The 19,143-nt window shown below is 43.2% G+C and overlaps 1 protein-coding gene and 1 pseudogene across 4 annotated transcripts in view; one reads left to right on the forward strand and one right to left on the reverse strand.

The window, feature by feature from the left end:
- Positions 1–19,143, forward strand: part of PLS1 (plastin 1) — a 163,290-nt gene that overhangs the window by 42,627 nt on the left and 101,520 nt on the right. The window lies entirely within an intron of this gene.
- LOC118677412 lies at positions 8,880–9,745 on the reverse strand (annotated as a pseudogene).

A 19,143-nucleotide genomic window follows, 5' to 3' on the forward strand; every position in this document is an offset into this window, starting at 1 on the left:
AGTATTTGCTTCCTCTTTTTCCTTCCATATAGTTCTGTTTATACATTTATGAGACATGAGTCATGGTTATATGTGTACATATTTGCCTTTCATGAGACACTGTTTTTTATTGCTCAGTTTTACATCAGCAATCCTTGATGGTTAACTGTTTTCCACTGAAAATGTTGAAGTCTGATGTTGAGAACAAGTTCTCCAAGAAGTTTTTACATGTTTCTTCCAAGGGAACTTTTGGAAAACCTGGGCTGGAGTTCATAACCTGGAGCCTGTAGACCTCTAGAAGGTCCTGTGGGCTTGAGGGTGGGGTGTACATCCACCAAGTCCCTGAAATCACATGAAAAATTCAGATCTGGTGAGTTTTTCTGGGTGGAAGGCTTGTAGCTTTTTATCAAAATGGCTAAAAACTGAAAGGCTGAAAGTATCAATGCCATATGGGAAATATAGGCATTTCAAATATAACCTCTTCATCTAAATTTATGTTTATTTTCTAACCTAATTTTCATAATTTCTGTATCTTTTCAGCTCTACAACATTTTTTATTATGAAAATCAGTAGTAGTATTAATAATGCTTAATACTATACCCTTGAAAACCCTATGCTTTATTCCTACTGGCTTACATACTCATGAAATTATCTTGCTTAAATGTTAATTCTTGTTGAATGTAATAAGTAAATAATATTTTACTTCTGAAAAAAATGGAGAATTTGGAGTTAAATTAGACTTGAGAAAGTTAGAAATGATGTACAGAATTGTTTTGTAAACCTCAAGTTATCTAATTTCACCATCTACATAAAAGAGACTCAGATCTCTTAAATATCGTGTAAAAAGATGATTGCTTGGTTTCCTTAACAACCTATTTCATGTCTTCATTGCTCTTGGACATTCAGGAGTCAGTGTGGCTTACGGAAAGGCACATGGAACTCTGGGATGCAGGCACACTGAAAAACAGTACAGCTTTGGTATTTACCAGTGGATGACTAGGCTTTGCAGGTTGACCTCTCTGTTTCTTCATGTGTAAAATGGGAATAAAGTAATATGAGGAAACATAATACTATCCTATCTAATAAAAGAGAAACATGGTAATTAGCCGTAACTTCGCTACCCTTCCCATTGGCTAATCAGGGTGATATGCAAATTAACTGCCAGTCAAGATGGTGGCCAGCAGCCAGGCAACTGATGCAAACAGGAGGCTTGCTTGCTCCAGTCACGGAGGAAGCCAACCTTCCCCGCCTGCTGCTGCTGGGCTCTGAGCTGCTCTCTAAGAAACATTGTTACAAATATAGAAGCTAAACAAAACCCCAGAAACCTGCTTTCAGTCAGCCGGGATCTCAGAGCTGGAGTTGCAACAAAGTTTCAAATACAGAAGGTAAACAAAGCACAGAAACCTGCTTTCAGCAGCTGAGGTCTGAGCTAAAGCCAGCTCTCAGCTCCAGTGACAACCATAGAAGGTAAATAAATCCCAGAATAAAAAAAAAAGGAAAAAAGGAGAGGTTGGGAGCTTCAGTCACCTGCCAGCCTGAAAACAGCCCTCAGCCCCTTACCCAGACTGGCCAGGCACCCCAGTGGGGACCCCCACCCTGAAGGGGGTGTGACCAGCTGCAAACAGCCATCATCCCCTCATCCAGGCTGGCCAGGCACCCAAGCGGGACCCCCACCCTGATCCAGGACACCCTTCAGGGCAAACCAGCCGGCCCCCACTCGTGCACCAGGTCTCTATCCTATATAGTAAAAGGGTAATATGCCTCCCAGCACCGGGATCAGCAGAGCAGCAAGGCCTCCCAGCACCGGAATCAGCGGAGCCGCGAGGCCTCCCGGCCTGGGACCAGTGGAGGCACAAGGCCTCCCGAACCTGGGATCAGTGGAGCCCCGAGGCTTCTTAGCACCAGGATCAGCTGAGCAGTGAGACCTCACTGCCCCTGTGTCAAGTGGAGCTGTGAGGCCTCCCAGCACCGGGATCAGCGGAGCAGCGAGGCCTCTTAGCACCGGGATCAGCTGAGCAGTGAGGTCTCACTGCTCCTGTGTCAAGCGGAGCCGCGAGGTCTCCCAGCACCAGGATCAGTGGAGCAGAGAGGCCTCCCAGCACCAGGATCAGCAGAGCCGCGAGGCCTCCTAGCACCGGGATCAGTGGAGCAGCGAGGCCTCACTGCCCCTGTGTCAAGCGGAGCCGCGAGGCCTCCCAGCACCAGGATCAGCGGAGCAGCGAGGCCTCCTAGCACTGGGATCAGCGGAGCCACAAGGCCTCCTGGCCCCTGGAGCAGCATGACAGGGGGCAGCACCAAAACCCCCTGATGGCCCTGCAACTCTGTGTGTGACAGGGGGCGGGGCCACAACCTCCCTATCCGCCCTGCTCTGTTCATGAAAGGGGAAGGCGCCCCAACCCCCTGATCAGCCCTGCCCTGTGCCTGATAGGGGGGAGCTCCCCAACCTCCCCATCGGCCCTGCTCTGTGTGTGACAGGGGGGAGCTCCCCAACCCCCTGATCGGCCCTGCTCTGTGTGTGACAGGGTACGGAGCCCCAACCCCCCTGATGGGCCCTGCTCTGTGTGTGACCGGGGGCAGTGCCCCAACCCCCTGATCCACCCTGCTCTGTTCGTGACGGGGTGGCGCTGCAACCTTCCCATCGACCCTGCCTTGAGTGTGACAGGGGGCGGCGCCCCAACCCCCCAATTGGCCCTATCCTGAGCGTGACTGAGGGTGGCATCACAACCTCCTGATCTGCCCTGCTCTGTGCATGACAGGGGGCAGTGCCCCAACTTCCCAATCAGCCTTGGTCTGAGCCCGACCAGGGGCTGCAGGGCAGGCACCTAGGAATTGGGCCTGCCCTCTGCCACCCGGGAGTGGGCCTAAGCCAGCAGGTCGTTATCTCCAGAGGGGTCCAAGACTGTGAGAGGGCACAAGTGGGGCTGAGGGATACCCCCCCCCCACCGCCAGTGCACAAATTTTTGTGCACCGGGCCTCTAGTCAATATATATAAAAGCCTAAGCAATTGTTACGACCAGATCGACTGGACAACCAGCTGGTAGGCATGATGCGCACTGACCACCAGAGGGCAGACACTCAACACAGGAGATGTTCCCTGGTGGTTAGTCTGCTCCCACAGCCAACCTCTCGCAGCTGGTCAACCTCCCACGGTCGTCCCTCCCCGCACCCCTTCCCCTGCTGGCTGGCCCAATCTGCCTGATTGGGGTCCCAGACTGGAGAGGGTGCAGGCTGGACTGAGGGACACCCCCCCCCCCCCGCACGAATTTCATGCACCGGGCCACTAGTATCTCATAAAGCATCTATATCTATAATATGTAAACAACCCTCAAAACTTAATAAGAAGAAAAGAAACATAAAATAATAAGAAAAAGATGTGAATAGACACTTCACCAGAAAAGATATATGGAAGGCAGATATACTCATGAAAAGATGCTCATCATTGTTAGTAGGGAAGTGCAGATAAGATACCACAGTGAGATGCTGCTATTTGGAATGGGTGAAATTAGAAAGATTAACTATACCAAGTGTAGGTGAACTAAGAAAGGACTAGAACTCTCATACACTGCTAGAGTAAAATGGTATCACTTTGGGGTATAGTTTTGGCAGTTTCTAAAGAAGTTAAATATATACCTACCATGAGATCCAGCCATTTTGCTCTAGGGGCATTTACTAAAGGAAAAGAAAGCATTTATCCATATACAAGCTTATACACATATGTTCATAGCAGCTCTTTTGTACTAACCCAAATCTGGAAACAACCTAAATGTCTTTGTGATTTATCCATACCAAAGAATACTGCTCAGGAATATAAAGGAATGAACTATTAAAACACACAACAACATAGATAAAACTCAAAATATTTATGCTGAGTGAAAGAAGCCAGGAAAAAAAGAGTATATATGCATGTATCTTGATTATAATGATAGTTTCAGGTGTGTATAGTGTGTCAAAACTTCAAATTTTGTACTTTAAATATGTTCTGTGTGTGTATATGTGTGTATTCAGTAGAATTAAAACCAGGAAAAAAAGGCAGAAAGTTAAAGGTTATTCAAAACTCCAACACTGTTCTATTACTTTTTATCCATAGGTAAACATTTCAGACATCTCTACATATATAAAATATAAAACTGCTTTTAACTGTCAAAACTCTATCTTTTTCCATTCTTTTTTCCTCTCCTACACTCCTGCTGTCACCATTGCCAACCCAACTGGACCGGAGATCAAACCTGCAACCCAGTTACATGCCCTTGACCGGGAATTGAATCTGTGGCCCTGTGGTGTTCAGGCCAATGCTCTAATCACTGAGCAAGACCATCCAGGGAAATTCTTTTTAAAAAAATATGTTTCTATTGATTTTGGAGAGGAAGGGAGAGGGAAAGAGAGAGAGAAATATCAATGTGAGAGAGAAACACACCCCCTATTGGGGATTGAGCCTATAACCCGGTCATGTGCCCTGACTGGAAATCGAACTGGTGACCTTTTGGTGCACTGGATGACACCCAACCACCTGAGCTACACTGGCCAGGAACCTCCTCTTCATTCTTTTTGGCGAGGCCACACTACCCTGTGACACCTTAAAATGATCTTATCATTTTAAACATCTTTTAACATTTGTTTTCTACTGGACATTATTAATTACACACAAAACACTAACATTACCATTTAACTTTCTATCTGTGTATCTTACCATTCCCCCCAATCACCCCCCTCCCCACACACACACACTAGATTGTAAGCTCCTGGGACATCTAAACCAGATATTAAAAGTTTAGATGCTCTTCTAAATGAATAAATGAATGAATTTAAATGTTTTGAGTATAGAGAATAAATCCAATATTTCTTCTATATCTCCTGTGATACTTAACATTGTGCTAAACACTGAGCAGTCATGAGCTATTTACTTAATTTAATTGAAGACTCATTTTATGTGACTAGTTCTACATGAATTTCTGGGGCACAAGGAGGCCTAGAACAACTATGTCTGCTATAGACTGTCCATTGAAAATGATGTAAGATATTGAATAAAATTAGCCAGGAGATTTTATAGAATACAAAGTGAGTGTGATTATAAGCATGGTATGTCAGAGACAGGAAACAATACAAGGCTAGAAAGATAAAAGGCCTGGCCAGTAGTCTTTGTTGTGGCCATTGTTCAAGTAGATGTAAGCAAGCAATGGGGTTTTTTCTTCATTTAAAAAAATATATATCTTTTTATTAATTTCTGTGAGGAAAGGAGAGGGAAAGAGAGATAGAAACATCAGTAACGAGAGAGAATCATCGATTGGCAATTGGCTGCCTCCTGCATACCCCTGACTGGGGATGGAGCCCGAAACCCAGACATTTGCCCTTGATCAGAATCGAACCTGGGACCTTTCAGTTCACAGGCTGATGCTCTATCTACTGAGCCAAACTGACTAGGGCACAAAATGGAGTTTTTAATTAAGTATCTATAGTGTGATCGAGTTGGCAACCTAGGCATGTGCTTTGACCGGGAATCAAACCTTGACCTCGAATCAAACCTTGACCTCCTGGTTCATAGGTCAGCACTCAACCACTGAGCCACACTGGCTGAGCTGGCTGGGCAGTGGGCTTTTAACCTGGATCTGGACCAATCAGTAGGAATTTCCAGGGTGAGGAAAGGATGAAGGGAATTCCAGGAAAAGGGCAAGTGAGTTTTGACGACATGGCTGGGCTATAGGGCATTTCATACCGGTTTGGATTTGCTTAAGTAGCATATCAAGGTTTATCCCTTTCTTTTTTCAAAATTCTTATAACTGTTATGTAGGAATAGTTAAATGTGAATCTTTTTTTCTTCCTTATTTTCATCTCTTGTCTGTTATAAAAGAAATATATAGACTTTGTGGAAAATATGCAACAATGTAGAAAAAAATCACCTGTAATCTCATCACCCTCAATTCCAAAATAGCTCCTATTACCATTTTTATATGTATTATCTCCTATTCATATTTTAAAATTAAAACACACATATGTATGATAAGTCCTTCCTTTGCCAGTTAATCAAGAGGGTCAGAGTTGCTTTCTTCAGGTTGTTAAGTAAAGTACCTCAGAGTTTCAACTCCTGAAAATAGTTTTAATTTATCTGTGTAAAAAGTAAAAAAACTTCAAGTTTAAACCAACGTGTGATTTGGAGGTTAAAGTTCAAACCCAGACACGGAAACACACTGGGTAGGAATTCTCTGCTCACCGAGATACAAGTTGTACCAGACTGTCTTTGTTCTATGAATCATTTACATAGAAATTCTTGGCTGGAAATGGGGGAACACAGATGATAATCTAGGTAGTAATGTTGGTTATTCAGAGCACTAGGAAGTGACTCTCGGCATCCCGTTCTCTGACAGTTCTCTGGTGTTGGTATCCAGGCCTGAATGAGATACTAGGCATTAAACTTAGTTACAATCTGGGTAGTTACTGCCCTAATGTATAATATCCTGTGACTTAATAATACTCAGAAAATCGGAACAAGGTACTTTTCTAGAGACAAAAAAAAAAAAAAAAAAAAAAAAAAAAAAAGGAAAAACAGAAGCGTGATGTAAAATAATTTATATCATTCTCACAAATCTTATTTTAAACCCTTTTGTCTACTTCTTGAGTTTCTAGTAAGAGGACAGATCACACGGTGTGCACACACTACACTAACTATTCTATATTGGAAATTTGGGTTCTAGGGCAGCTCTAACAGGAAATGGTTATGGGGTATATGACTTGAGATATAGGGATGGGAAAAGCATGTGTGGAGACCACTATTGTGAAGGCAGCATATAATTAAGGGTCTGAACTTGGCAAACTCCCTGGGCTTGGATCCCACCTCTGCCACTTATTGTGAAGCTTTTGGCCTTGATTTCCTAGATTGCCCGTTGTGTATGAGCGCTGTGTTTTGTGTATTTTTTTTTTTTTTTGGATGGAGAGTTTGGGGGAGATTTTCAGGTGTTTTGATTGGGTCAGAAGACTGGTAGGATAGTAGACTTAACATTTACTTGAGAGTCAGATTTGACTTTTATCTTTGTTTCATGCAAACATAAACACTGCAGAAGGCAAATGAACTTAGAACAAAGAGATTCTCTATAGTTGTAGGCCTTGTCTATATAGTATCCCCTGACCATAGAGATGGGCATGTGGCCTGAGCTATGACAATCAGACTAACATCCTGGGATTTAGATGGTCATTCACAGATAGTGGTGGCTGAGGCATCTGGAGACAGTGCCTTACAATGGCATGTCATAGTCTCCACTGTGGAGTTCGTAGAGATGTCTGGAACCTATCCTTCCAGAGTCTACTTGTTCAGGCCTCCCGTGATTCTTGAGCCAAACCTCAGTGCCCTTCCAGTGTATTCCTTTTTTGGGCAAATATTGCCAGAGTCAGTTTTTGGTGCTTACAATCAAAATACATTAACTGGAACAAATACCAGTGGATTAAATATTTCTATTGTCAGTGGGTAAGGGGCACAGATGAACCGAAGAGTCTTGGAAGTTATAGAAAATTCCTCCTTAGAAAATATGGCTTGCAGTGAGAATAACACTTTTTGATTGGAGCACTTAATCCATTTACATTTAAAGTGGTTATTGGTAGGTTTGTACTTATTACCATTTTATTACTCATAGGTTTTTTTTTTCCTACTTCTTTTTATTTATTTATTTTCTTTTTAAATTTTTTTTCTTTCTTTTTTTTCCCTACTTCTTTTTAAAGATCCCTTTAACATTTCTTTTAACACTGGTTTGGTGGTGATGAACTTCTTTAACTTTTTTTTTTTTTTTTTTTTAAATCTGGGAAGCTCTTTGTCTGTCTTCCATTCTGAATGATATAGCCTTGCTAGGGAGAGTAGTCTTGGTTGTAGGTCCTTGCTTTTCATCACTTTGAATATTTTGTGCCAGTTCCTTCAGGCCTGCAAAATTTCTATTGAGAAATCAGCTGACAGTCTTTTTGGAACTCCCTTTTAGGTAACTGTTTTCTCTTGCTGTTGTTAAGATTCTTTCTTTGTTTTTAATTTTTTGGGATTTTATTTTATTTTTGTACACATTTAGTTTTATTGTAACAAAGCAACTTGCACACTTTTAACGTTTAAAACAGCATTATCTTTCCTTTTCAGTGAAACAAAAAGAAAATTTAAAAATAAACAGAACAAAATTACAATAGAGAAATGTCAATTCCGAATAAGCTCCTACGGGTTCTGCTGATTCTCCCATCGAGTGGCAGGGCTCAAGTCATCATTAGGAGAGAATTTTATTTTAAAAGTGTCATCTCAGACTGCAAGGATGTCTGTTAAACATCACAATTAAACATGCCAAAGGAGAAGCCATGTTATCAAAATGCCCACTTAATCCACCCAAACATCTCAAACTCACCCTTTGCTGACCTTCTGTAAACGCTCCCCCTTTTTTTTAAGTTTTTTTTTCTTTTTTTAAACAAGAGAAAGTAGACAGATACATGTTGGTAAATGCTAACTGTCCATATTCACATAGAGACACAGTGTAATCTCTGAACCCAATATACAGAGAAAGAAGGAAAAAAGCTAGAATTCTATGCACTACTACACAGGGGCCTAGCCACCTCCAGCTCTCAGCAGAGCTAAGGGAGCAGAAGGCTTTTCTTTTTACCCATAGAGCACGGTGGTGTTGATTCCATTAAGTTTTTCTTGAGACAGGAAGGGATAAAAATGAATTTGGAACAGAAAGGGGCAAAGATTCTTTCCCCACTGTATTCTGCTCAAGGTACATCCCCCCCAAAATAAGGTGAGAACCATGGTGTAAAGGAGAGAAAAGAGACCTCAAAAAACAGGGTGACTGAGCACAAGAGGGCGGAAAAAAAGACAAAGAAAAAAAAGACTGCAATTTGCTCCCAGGGACTGGAGAAAATTTAAAAAGGTTGGAATCCATCAGTGTTCATTAATCATCTCCTTCATCTTCCTCTCCTTCTTCCCCCTCATCATCATCTTCATCTTCTTAACCTTCATTCTCATCCCCTTCATCAATATCTTCCAACCCTTCCTCTTCTTCATCATCATCATCTTCATCTTCTCCTTCCCCTTCTTCATCATCCATGTCAGGAACCAAGTAGTACTGTAATGGATTTGGCCAAATGTCATCTTTGATGACTTCTCCCAACTCATCTGCACCTGCATCAGAATGGTCAGTGAATAGGTAAAGAAGATTTCTGGTTCCTCATGCTGTCTCTTCCTGCTGGCTTTATTCTGTGTTTGACTTGAATGTTTCATCAAATCCTTTCCAGATTTCCATTTGATTTCAGTGGACTTCAAAGATGGATCACCACTCTCATTCAGATGAAACTCTTTGGAGAGAACTTTATTTTCGAAGTAAGGATTTTCATCAAAATAAAAATCTATTCTGTAACCTGATTTAATATCTTCAAATTCTGTTACTTCAACTCTTGTCAAATAATGCAGTGCCTCTTCATCCTCTTCCCCAAGCAGTGCAGACACTTGTGGATGGTTGACAAATGTTGTTACCCCAAAATTTGGGATTTTGGCGATCAATTCTGACCTCTTCTGAAAAAATGGTTGGCGGAGTTTGTTATATTTCTGTTCTACTTTCAGAATCTCACTGGCTTGTTCATTAAGTCTGTCTATTTCATTTTGTACTTCATCAATATGTTCAATCGCTTCTTGCTGTTCTTCTTCTCCCTTTGGCACATCCTGAGGGGTCCGCTTCTTTTCCAGCTTGGGTGCTGGAGGCAGTTTCGGTTTCTTCGCTTGAGGTGGGAGCGAGGACTGGCTTTTAGGGGCCATGCTGTGAGGAAAGTCTGAGGATCTGATCGCTGGGAAGTCGCCAGGCTGGAAGGCTCACTGAGACTCTAATTTTTGACATTTTAATTATGATGTGTTTTGGTGTGGGCCTCTTTGGGTTCATCTTGTTTGGAACTCAATACTTCCTGGACTTGAATGTCTATTTCTTTTACCAGATTAGGGAAATTTTCCATCATTATTTCTTCATATAAGTGTTTAATTCCTTGTTCTCTTTCTTCTTCTGGTACCCCTATGGTATGCTTGCTGCTGTTCCAGAGGATTCCCTAAGTCAGCGGTCACCAACTGGTGGTCCACGGACCACTGGAGGTCTGAAAGGTTGGAGACTGCTGCCCTAAACTATGCTCATTTTTTTTTTCTTTTTGCTGTTCTAATTGGGTGTTTTTTGCTATCTTGTCTTTCAAATTTCCCATGTGATGCTCTGCTTCATCTAATCTATTGTTGATTCCCTCTAATGTATTTTTCATTTTAGTTATTGTATTCTCCATTTCTGACTGGTACTTTTTTATGTTTTCTATTTCCATTTTTATATTTTCTATCTCTTTGTTGAAATTCTCACTGAGATTATTGAGCATTCTTATAACCAGTGTTTTGAATTCTGCATTTGTAGATTGTCTCCATTTTATTTAGTTCTTTTTCTGGAGTTTTGGTCTGTTCTTTCATTTGGGACATGTTTCTTTGTTTCCCCATTTTGGCTGCCTCCCTGTGTTTGTTTCTATGTATTAGAGTTGCTATATTTCCCAGTTTTGGAAGAGTGGCCTTATGTAGTAGCTGTTTTGTGGGGCCCAGTGGCACAATTTCCCTGGTCACCTGAGCTTGCTGCCCTTGTGTGTGTTTTGTGTGCCCTCCTGTTGTAGTTGAGCCTTAATTGCTGTTGGCATGTCAATGGAAGGGATTGACCCTCAGACTGATTGGTTGTGAGTACTGGCCATGGTGGAGCTCTGCAGGGGCAGAACCTACAGAGCAGGATTCCTTTTAGTGAGGCACTGGTGCCTGCTGAGTCTGCCCTTTGGGTGTGTATTTTTTCTGAAGGTGGCTGGGTGATGCTCTGGTGTGGTCTGAAGCTAGCTATCATGTGTGCTGGTTCTGGGACTTCTTGGGATGCAGGCCAAAGTCAGCCACTGCCTGTGCCCTGCCCAGGCCACTTGGTATGAGCTACTAAGCAATCTGTGGATGGTTGCTTCTTGTGCTGGGCTTGTAAGTGCATAGGAGAGGCTAAGCTACAAATTTAGCCCATCTGTCACTGCTGCCAGGCTTGGAGCTGCTTAGCAAGAGGTATGTGATACACAGGTTAGCTGCTGTTTGTTTGGGGTTTGTGAAACTTTGAGAAAGTCTACAGCATGAGCCAACACAGGCCACTGTATGGAAAATCCACTGGAAGCAGCTTGGATGGATCTGCAGGTTGGGTGATTTGAGGTCTCAGGGAACACTATGGTAGGGAAAACAGTGTGAGCCAGATTTATGGAGACTCAGATATGGCACCACCCACCTGTACCTGCAGGATAAGGGCTCAACAAAGGAAAAATGTCCTCTGCCAGCATTTCTGTCTGGGAGAAAGCTGCCTCTCCAGCCCTCACCCTGAAGCCAGACAGTTTACTAGTATTTCCTCCTCGTATGGTCCTTGCACCTTTTCAGCTGCTGCCCCAGTGCTGGAACTCAGAGCAAGTGAGTCTAAGTAAATCCATTTGCAGGCTCTTTAAGAGGAACTGCCTAGGACTCCATCAGCCTTTCATCTCTCTCAGCCTTAATCCCCACTGGTTTTTACAGCCAGAAGTTTTAGGAACTGCTCTTCCTAGCACTTAAACCCTTGACTGGGGGCCTGGTATGGTGCTGGGACCCTCGCTCCTCAGGGGGATCTCCACAGTCTAGCTATCCCTCCCAATTCTCAACCATCATGGGTGGATATTGGATTAACCTGTTCCATGTCTCTGCCTCTCCTACCAGTTTCCATTTTGCTTCTTTTATCCTTAGGTATAGGGCTTCCATTCAGCTAAATTTCAGGCAGTTCTCAATGATGGTTGTTCTCTAGTTTAAGTGTAATTTTGATGTGATTGTGGGAGGAGACAAGCCCATGGTATACCTACTCCATTACTTGACCAGACGGTCACACTATAGATACTTAATTAAAAACTCCCGTTTTGTGCCTTAGTCAGTTTGGCTCAGTGGATAGAGGGTCAGCATGTAGACTGAAGGATCCCAGATTTGATTCTGATTAAGGGCAAATGTCTGGGTTTCAGGCTCTATCCCCAGTAGGAGGAGTGCAGGAGGAAGCTGATCAGTGATTCTCATCATTGATGTTTTTTTTCTCCCTTTCTCTTCCTCTCTGAAATCAATAAAAATACATTTTAAAAAAACACACAAACAAAAACCCTCCATTTTGTCACACTGAGTGCTCTATGGGGAGACTGCTAAGAATAATCTCCCTTAGCTGGGATTTGTATCTTTCTCTCTTTGCCTGTTTATTTTTCAAGATTTTGGCTCATATGGTACCTACTCTGAATCTTCCAGTGAAAAGATTTTTCCTTTCCTCGTATTCCATCCTAGCTTGTATTGTGGTTCTGGAGGTGGCATTCTGGTTCACTCTGAGGGCTGGACATTAGATAGGGCCTGTGTGTGGGGCCATGTTGAAAAGGGGATCCTGAAGCAACTCGGGGCTCAATTTGAAAGAATTGTGATGGGTGAGGGAGTCTCGTGTGTTTGCCATTGCTGTTATCTACAGCTTGTTGACTCCCTTAGTAGACTGCAGATTCCTTGAGAGCCAGGTCCCTGTGTTAGTCACCATTTGATTCCCTTCAACACCTGGCACCCTAGATGTTCTCAATAAACACCCTAGATGTGCTGAAATGAAATGAGGGCAGTGAAGAAATTCGTGGTGGAATTTGAGCTGTGATTCAAGGACAGGTAAAGATTTGGATGTGGGAGAATAGAATTCTAGGGAGAGGAAATGACATGAAGGAAAGTTCTCAGGAAGCGGCCTCCAGAGCAAGAGAAGGCCTTCCTCAGAACATGGGGGGAAACAAGAACTGTTAATAGGTAAAGGATTAGAGTCCAGAGGCATAGGTTTAGCTGAATTGGTGTAGCCATAATCTGATGAAGGAAATTATTTGAATTACTAGAGGCCCAGTGCATGAAATTTGTGCACTGGGGGGTGGAGGGGGGTCCTTTAGCCTAGCCTGCCCCCTTTCACAGTCCGGGAGCCCTCAGTGGATGTCCTACTGATGGCTTAGGCCCGCTCCCTGTGGGGAGTGGGACTAAGCCACAGTTTGGCAGCAGAGGCTCGGAGCAGGTGCTGTGTGTGTGTGTGTGTGTGTGTGTGTGTGTGTGTGTGTGTCAGAGGCTTGGAGCAGGCGCCCCTCTGTGTTGATCTCTCAGGCTCCTGGCCTCACCTGCGCGTTGTTGTTCTCTCCCTTGAGAGGCGGCCAGGGTGGGCAGGAAGCTTGGCTTCCTCCATCACCGGGGGCAACCCAAGCCTCCAGCTCTGCGGCAGCAACAGGCTTGGCTTCTCTGCTGAGGCAGCAGAGAAGCCAAGTCTCTTTAGTCTTCAGTCTTCAGTCTTCAATCTTCACTAGGGCCAGAGCCTTCAGTCTTTGATCTGTGCCTGCATATGCAAATTAACCACCATCTTTGTTGGGTTAATTTGCATACTCATCTGATTGGCTGGTGGGCATAGCGGAGTGACACCAATTTTTGTGTTTGTCTATTATTAGGTAAGCTAGTTTGGAGGAACAACAACAAAAAGGAGAAAATTCAGTTGTGGAAGGTTCATCAGCTTTTGGAATGTACCCCTTTAGAATTTAAATAGAGAATAACTAGACAGCTTGTAATTTTGAACAGAGATATAGTGACATCTCATGAAATTATTGTAAACTGTAAGCCCAAAAGAACAATAAGAGCAGTAAATAGAGGTGACAGGGAAGCTTGTCATTTTTAATGTGCCCACTTAAAGTTTCTTTCAGGCTAATTTCTTTGAGAAGCTATAACTACATTAGATATCTGATTGTGTATAAAAATGCTATTATAAGAATAGATGGAGAGGGTTTTTTTCAGCCATACTCAGTATCTGACTGTACTTTTCTTGTTCTCTCTGTACTGTGGAAACACATTACAGTGACACACAGTGATTATAGGATGGCTCCTACTGAGGTCTTGATCAGTGCAGAACAAACTGCTTTTTGGCAGTTGAACCAGCTTGCAGGGACGTGATGCTTGGGGATAAACCCAAGAACATATCTGACTTACAGGGTGGGCAAAAGTAGATCTAGAGTTGTGAACACACGAAAGAGTTTATTTATTAATTATTGTCTTATTTTCCATGCAAACAACTGTAAATCTACTTTTGCCCCACCCTGCCTATTTTTTCATTCTCACGGATTGGGTAAATTACTCTCTCCCACTCTACTCACAATGCTAGTAACTTCCTGATTTTAATGATATGTTGTCTTTGAATGTTTATTTTTACAGATAGATTACCCTGCTTTGCCTCACACCAGAGAGACCTGCCATTTCTCATAATATAGTACTACTCAGTTTGTCATCTTTAGCTACAGATGAATTGAGAGAGAAATGGGAAAAATCTTTGTGGATAAAGGGAAAAGGGAAAAATGTGCAAAGAAGCCATAGGCCTGAAGATTGTTAGGCTAGGAACATAGTCTTCAACACTACTGATTGCTCTGAGGGCAACCATAAACTGACTGATTTTCCTGCTCCCTAGTCAGGCGGCAGTGAATGAGTGATGCGTGTACTTATGCAGGTGTTTAAGGTCTGCCACCCACTTTGGGTTCTTGGCATCACACAGGAAAGCATTAAAATACTAGCCAGCATAAAGTTTAAAGTGAAAGAGAGTTTATTACTGAAGGAGTGATACAGAAAGAGGGCTACTCCATAGGTAGAGCAGCCCCCTCCCTAAGGGAGTTACTCCCACCCCCATTTTTTGTTTTTCTTTTTTATTGAATTTATTGGGGTTACATTGGTTAATAAAATTGCATAGGTTTCAGGTGTATAATTCAATAATACATCATCTGTATATTTCATTGTGTATTCATCACCCCAAGTTAAGTCTCCTTTATCACCTGTACCCTTTTCTACCTCCCCAACCCCACTTTCCCTCTGCCCTCTGGTAGTCACCACAGTTGTTGTCTGTGTCTATGAGTTGTGTGTGTGTGTGTGTGTGTGTGTGTGTGTGTTTTGTTTTGTTTTTGCTTAATCCCCTCATCTTCACCCAGTCCCCAAACCCCTGCCCTCTGACAGCTGTCAGTCTGTTCTCTATGAATTTGTTGGGATATATATTTTTTAAAATTTATTTTATGGTTTTATTGATTATGTTAGAGAGAGCGGAAAGATAGAAACATTGATGAGAAAGAAACATTGATTGGCAGCCTCCTGTACACCCCCTCCTGGGGATTGAGTTCACAACCTGCACATATGCCCTGAACAGGAATTGAACTGGTGACCTCCTGGTTCATGGGTTGATGCTCAACCACTGAGCCACACCAGCCAGGCTGGGATATACTTTTTTATTGAGGCTCATTTAATTGAGGGGCAGGGCATTCAATAAGGGAAGAAATATTCAGGATTTTTCTGGGAAAGGTCTGGACACTGCTCAGAAGAGCACTGTGGACCATTTTGTGTCCTTAGGAAATATTATGGTGGGTTAGGTGTATCATTTAGTAAGCTAATATATTACAGTCTATACTAATAAAAGGGTAATATGCAAATTGGTCACAATGCCCTCACAGTCACGACCGGATATGCTAATTAGTTACAACCAGCATACAAATTGATCATCACTCCAAACACACAAGATGGCCACCCCCATGTGGCCACAAGATGGCCTGCAGGGGAGGGCAATTGTGGGCGATCAGGCCAGCAGGGGAGGGCAGTTGGGGATGACCAGGCCTGCAGGGGAGGGCAGTTGGGGGCAACTGAGCCTGCAGGGGAGGGTAGTTGGGGGCAACCAGGCCTGCAGGGGAGGGCAGTTGGGGGCAACCAGGCTGGTAGGGGAAGGCAGTTGGGGGTGATTGGGCCGGCAGGGGAACAGTTAGGCATCGATCAGGCTGGCAGGGGAGTGGTTAGGGGGTGATCAGGCTGGCAGGCAGAAGCGGTGAGGGGCAATCAGGCAGGCAGGCAGGCGACTGGTTGGGAGCCAGCAGTCCTAGATTGTGAGAGGGATGTCTGACTGCCCGTTTAGGCCTGATCCCACAGGGGTCGGACAGTCGGACAGCCCTCGAGGGTCCCAGATTGGAGAGGGTGTAGGCTGGGCTGAGGGACATCCCCCCCCCCCCCACGAATTTCATGCACTGGGCCTCTAGTGAGCATATAATGAGGTTATTGCAAGGTGAAATTAGTTGCCATGTTGGATCAAGTTGGTCTTCTGCTGGTTTTAAGCCATATAACCTTTGGGGTTTGATCTTATTATCTCCTTGACAGTTCCAATAGCCCTTATTGGTTACAGTTGTTTTGCCACATACCCTATCTCAGTACCATTGGAGGTATGACAAACCCATTACTGCACCTGTCAGGGTGGAGCTGAGGGCACGGAATGGGAAGTAAGCTTTACACTTCATCCCTCTCTGCCCAGACCACCTTTTTCTCATCACTTATATACTTGCAACTCTGTGTTTGGGTTTCAAAACTGAGGAGGCAGCTGTTTGGTTGTTTACCAGGGATAATGGGGAGAACTTTTGGGCAAGGGCCTTGTGAGAAGAGACCTTTTTTGCATTGTTGTTTTTGTTTGTTTGTTTCGTTTTTGTGGGTGTTTTTTTTTTTTGACATACTGATTTAATCATTTAACTATTCAGCAACTCCTTTTAAATTAAATTCTTTATTGTTGAAAGTATTACAGATGTCTCCATTTCCCCCCGTCGACCTCTCCCGACCTGCTCCTCACACTCCTCCCTCCTCCCCCCTCACAGCACAGGCCCTCACTTTCCTATTGTCTGTGAGCAACTCTTTTTTTTTAAAATTTGTATTGAATTTATTGGGGTGACATTGGTTAATAAAGTATATAGGTTTTAGGTGTACAATTCAATAATACATCATCTGTATATTGTGTGTTCATCACTCCAAGTTAAGTCTCCTTCCATCACCATTTATCCTCTCTATACCTTCTTTTACCTCCCCTCCCCTCTATCCAGCAGCTCTTAACTCTTCACACCCATTCATTCAGTTGGTGAAAAAAAAAAGTGAAATAACTTTTAAATCTCTGTGTTTGGATGACCAGATCCCATATTCAAAGTGATGAAGGTCAGAGTTATGGTACTAGTACCTTTCATTTCAATATGGTGTCTTTCTTTCCTTAGGAAAGTTACTTTTTCCCCCCAGTCCTTTAAATATAATATTTTTTGTTTGTTTTGTCTGACTCCATTTCTGGACTCAAAATACTTGTTGACTTGCCATGCTTTTACATTGGTGTTCTGGCCTGGACTGTGCCCCTCTACACTGGTGTCTGGTCTGGCCTGCAGTTGCTTTAATATGAACAAGTTAGGCCACAACAGGAATTCTTCACATGCTAAATACTTTAACAAGAATTTTTGTTTCTGCTTTTTTGTGTTGTTTTTTCCCCCCCAAAAATCTTTGGTCTCTGTCTCTGTTATTTTTGTTTTCTCTTAAATGCATATGTCCTCACAAACCACACCTTCGAGCCTTCCTTCTTATATTGCCATTTCATATACTGCAATTGCCTTGTGTTGACGTAAGAAATGTCCAAACTTGTAGAGAATTTTTACGAGTTCATTTGAGCCAAACTGACAATAATCTCTGGTAAGCTAAATTTCAATGGTTTGAGAAAATGCTCTGGAGAATGGCAGTTTTGCATCTTATTTTACACATTAGAATCAGAGGAAGAGGCATAAGGGGGTTACATGAAATCTATAGGTGGTAGATGAGGGAGGTGGGGAAAGCAAAGTGAGGGAAACTCTGCAAAGAACAAATAATGAAGTTAAAAAGGTTAATGAGAATAAAACAGCAAAATATGGCTAATACAAGAATAAATTTAAGTGAACTGAAAAATACCTAAGAGGCCAGGTATGGACAGAGGCGATCATGTCTAATGCGGTTGGGAAGAAGTTAAGGACACAAAGGGAGTGGTGTGTGGAAGTCCAAGTGGTTGAATTGAGAGAAGGGCGCAGAGAGCACATTATGTAGATAGTGTGGGAGTAATGAGATGGTTAATACTTGGGAATACTGAAGCAGAAAAAAAGCCCCAACATCAAGATAACAGTATAAGGTTGACCCTTGCACAACTCAAGTTTAGGGACCCCGACCCTCTCCAGTCAAAAATGTGCATGCAACTTTTTTGCAATACTTGTGCCTACCACAGTGGGGTAGCTATGAAATTAATACAGCAGTGAAGTATGTACTACAGTTAATTTTATGCAGCTATGATTTAATACTGCATCTTTGTGTTTGTTTACAGTTCTTTAGACTGTGACTGGCACCATGTGTGTTTTGTGCATATGTTTTGATACATTTTTAATATTTTTATGATATATTTGTATATATTTGATGGTAACATATTTTATGCATTCATGACATACCTAACTTTTTCTTAGTTTTTGATATTTCTAGGCTATGCAGTTCAACTGTGAAGTTTTTCAAACTGTTGCATGTCTTAAAATTTTTTTCCAATATATTTATTGAAAACAGTCTGCATGTCGGTGGACCCATGCAGTTCAAAGGTCAATTGTATTGATATTTTCTGGTGCACGATCGGGGCTGGGGAAAGACGCAAGAGGTTGGCCAGCTCGGGGGAGGGACCACAAGAAGGCTCCAGGGCGTGTCCGGCCTTCTCGCTCAGTCCCGATCAGCCAAACCCCAGCAGCAAGTTAACCTACCAGTCGAAGCTTTTGCCCCCTGGTGGTCAGTGCACATCTTAGCGATTGGTTGACCGGTCGACTGTCTGTACCCTGGTGGTCAGTGCACATCATAGCGAGTGGTTGAGCAGCCTTAGCATATCATTAGCATATTATGCTTTGATTGGTTGAATGGACGACCGGACACGTAGCATATTAGGCTTTTATTATATAGGATGACAGACTCAGTAGATATTTTAACTAAAGAAAGTCTGATAAAGAAAGAACAGGTTGGGAGAGAACCAAGATGGCGGCATAGGTTAACGCCGGAGTTTGCTGCCTCGAACAACCACTTCAAAAGTGAAACTAAAAGACGGAACGGACATCACCCAGAACCACAGGAATGCTGGCTGAGTGGAAGTCCTACAACTAGGAGGAAAGAGAAACGCATACGGACACTCAGAGGAGGCGCAGTGCTGAAGTCAAATACTGAGGTGCGGAGTGCATGCAGAGCGGGCTGGTGGCTGAGGGCGCGGTTGGCGTTTTCAATCGGGAGGGAGTCGCAGACTCTGAGCTCCAGATCCGGGTGAGTCTTTAGGG

This window comes from Myotis myotis, unplaced genomic scaffold (assembly GCF_014108235.1).
Source record: "Myotis myotis isolate mMyoMyo1 unplaced genomic scaffold, mMyoMyo1.p scaffold_m19_p_2, whole genome shotgun sequence".
In the NCBI taxonomy this organism is placed as follows: domain Eukaryota; kingdom Metazoa; phylum Chordata; class Mammalia; order Chiroptera; family Vespertilionidae; genus Myotis; species Myotis myotis.